The sequence below is a fragment of the Mustela nigripes genome, chromosome 3 (assembly GCF_022355385.1).
Source record: "Mustela nigripes isolate SB6536 chromosome 3, MUSNIG.SB6536, whole genome shotgun sequence".
NCBI lineage: Eukaryota > Metazoa > Chordata > Mammalia > Carnivora > Mustelidae > Mustela > Mustela nigripes.
This window is the reverse complement of record NC_081559.1, coordinates 120752860-120756271: the sequence shown is the minus strand read 5'-3', so window position 1 is coordinate 120756271 and position 3412 is coordinate 120752860. Positions and strand designations below refer to the sequence as shown.

At 43.3% G+C, this 3412-nt stretch overlaps 1 pseudogene; it reads right to left on the bottom strand.

Moving 5' to 3' along the window:
• Nucleotides 1–1326: 1326 nt before the first annotated feature.
• LOC132014529 (etoposide-induced protein 2.4 homolog) lies at nucleotides 1327–1973 on the bottom strand (annotated as a pseudogene).
• Between the last annotated feature and the right edge of the window lie 1439 nt (nucleotides 1974–3412).

The following is a 3412-nucleotide window of genomic DNA, read 5'->3' as shown; positions in this document are numbered from 1 at the left end:
TCTCATAAGATTTCTCTGAGGCTTATCATTCAGTTCAATATTAACTACCAGTAAGATGTTCAGGCAGTCATGAGACCCTTTAAGAATGTAGAAACCAGGGTGCCTCGGTGGCACAGTTGGTAAAGAGACTCCCTTCAGCTCAGGTCATGATCCCGGAGTCTCAGGACTGAGTCCTGCATCAGGCTCCAAGCTCCATGGGGAGTCTGTTTCTCCTTCTGACCTTCTCTCCTCCCAAGCTTTCTCTCCCTCCCTCTCTCCCTCATATAAATAGATAAAATCTTAAAAAAAAAAAAATGTAGCAACCAGCCCGTATTTGAGCCTTATTGAAGCAATGCAGGCTATAGGTCAGCCTTCTGGGCTAAAGGTGAGTATTTTTCTGCTTCTATCCCTCATCAATAGCTCTCTTCCTTGAGCAAGCACTCTGTCTAAATTTTTAGGCAGTTGAGGGGGAAATAACAGGTTTTTCATGAGTCTGCTGGGTTTTGATTGTTTTTTTAACTCCAAATAATCTTCATGCCAAAGTGAGCCATTTTGGGGCCACCTGCCCTCCTTGGCCCTTACAAAAGAAAACAAAAACAAAAACAAAAATAACAAATGTATAAAATGTAACAGACAGACAAAATTCATTCATCCAATGGTGGTGGGGGGTAGGAAGGGGAGGTGAAAGCATAAATGGCAGGGGGAGAAAACGAAGGTGCCAAATCAGTCACTGCTCAAAGCTGGCAAATGTTAAAATAGGGCTGGGGGAATCTTGGGGCCCTTTCAGGTTAGGGGGTATTGTTAAGAATGCACATATGGTTGTCAGGAAGATTGTGCCTTGTGCTCCCCAGAGACAAAAATCCCAATTCCTCAGGGAGAAGGGAATATGCAGACCCCAGGTGGAGTCTGGTGAGGAGAACCGAGAGAAGAGCTGCCCCAAGGGTCCTTCTAATCCCACCCCTTCCCTCTGGCCCCTCTGGACACAGGCAGCAGGTGGTGAGGGTATAGGTGGGTAGCAGCCTACAGTTAACTGGAGACCAGTGCTGTGAAGAGAACTGCTTTGAGGAGAATTAATGCTCAGGGCAGACTGCAGGTAGGCAGTCTTATGGAAGAGTCTTTGTTTAAGAAGGCCACTAAGAAAAGGTGCATGGGCTCATTGCCATGTATTGAGTTAATATGAGTAAATAAAGGAGGATAGAGAATAGGAGCCACTGATACTGGATGAGGACTGCATTCCTGTGAGGAGAACCAAGGCAAATCACATCCAAGCTAGTAAGGCCAGTTACTTTCTGACTGATAGTGGTGGGTGCATTGATTCCTTTATTGATCTAGGGATTTCAAAGCAGTTTAGTCTGTAGACAGGGGCATATGCAGAAGACTAACCAGCTGAGCAACAAGATAGGTGGGAAAGAGACTCACAACATTCCCTGGATGAAGAAGAGAGTCGGCAGCAAATTGTTGAAAAGCATATGAGCATATGAGCATATGTTTTGTTGATACTAGGGAATGGGGGAGGCTCTTCCCTGATACTTCGAATGCCAGATCCACTATATCCTGAAACCAAATGGCACTGACAACTTTGCTAAGCACAGGTAGTGGGGAGTACCCAAGAAACACTGGAAATTGCTATAAGAAAGAATTTCAGCCAAAACCAAACATCTCCAAGTAGCCATGGATCACCCATAGCTTGTGCTATTTATGACTGAAGCTCAGGAATAAATTCTTGATGAAACAAGTGGAGAACATACCAGAATACTGCACCATTCCAGGCACAGCACTGGAAAATTCCAGTAATAATGCATGGCTCACTCTCCTGCTTCTGCACTATGCCTCCACTCTCCACTGTTTGGAAACATTACTTGCCTTTCGCCAGTATACTCCTCTCTTTTTTCTTGAAATTGAGCATCTAGCTTTGGGATGGCACAAATATCCCAGACAGAGACTTTGATCCCCTTGACAAGGTCCTGGAGAAAGATTTTGATGCTATCAGCCATCTCTTCATCTCTTCATCACCCACGCTTTAAATACACAGAAGAGAGGCAAGAGTCCCCCATGAAGGACACGGTAGCCTTGTCACTGGAGCTCTAGCCACAGCCTGGACCCTCACCCACTGAAAGCTGCTTGCTTTCTTTCCACCTGGTTGCTTCTCCTGCCTGCAGTTTCCCAGGACCACGCTCCTTTTCCCTGATGAATTGTCCTGGGTTTGATCCTTGGACTTTCTTCCTTTTCTATCTATAGTGGTTCTGCTAGTGATCACACCAAGTACCACAGAGAGCATTAATATCACACCAAGTAACACTGATAATCCGCAGTGATATCCTCAGCCACACACCTCTCCTAAAAGCCAGAGACTACACAGTTAACTGCTTACTCAACATCTCCATCTGCCTACTTAGTGAATATCTCAGAATTAACAAATTCACAATGAGATTTCCTCCAACAACTTCTCCCACAGAGTCCCATCTCATTTGAGAGTATCTCCATCCTTCTCATTTCTCCGCCTAAAAATGCAGGAGACACTTGGCATCTTTTTCTCTCACATACTACATCTGATACATTGGGAAATACTGATGATTCTTTCAAATATTTAAAATATTCCTGAACTTTCAAATATTCTTGAACTTCAATTTCTACTTCTGCTTGAGTGAATGGACCAGATTTATCTCCTCCTACAAATAACTAGAAAAATTGTCAAATTATGTACAATGATTGTTTCAAAAATACCTGAAACCAGGTGGAACAGGGCTGTGATCCCTGAAAGGAGAGAGAAAATGAGGTGAGCCTACACCTGCAGTGACTTCTCCCTGGAGACATATGTCCTGACCACAGAGCAAGGAAGGGACTCTTCAGTGGAGCACAGCCATCTTGCTGATTTGAAGAGACAGATGGGAGTTCAGAGAGGTGGATGTGCCTGAAATAATGAAGGCAAATCACCAGACAAGAGGGAACCACACAGAAAAAGTGGTCCAGAATCTTTGGTGGAGTATTAATCTATGAATGTGAAAGATGAAACTCCACAAGTCCATGCAAAGAAAACCGCTGGGAGATACGAGGTGAACAATTCCTACAGTTCACACTGTTATTTGAATTGTGTCCAGACAGAGTACAAAGAACTTACTCGAAACTTGAAGAAATCAGTAAAATTTTAGAAGGGCTAAATTAATTCTAGAGAAAAAGATAGTCTAGGACTGCCCTAACAAAGTTCTAAAACAACCCCCCCCAAAATATCAGCATAATCCTGGGAAAACTTAATTGCCGCCCCCCAAAAGACCAACATTTTTAAAGTAAAATAACAAAATGTAAACACTCAGCAATGTAACATATGCAATGTCTGGCATCTAATTAAAAAATACTAGACATGCAAAGAATTAGCAACTTATGACCCATAAGCAGTAGGAAAATGAGTCGGAAATGATAGAAATGGTGGAACCCG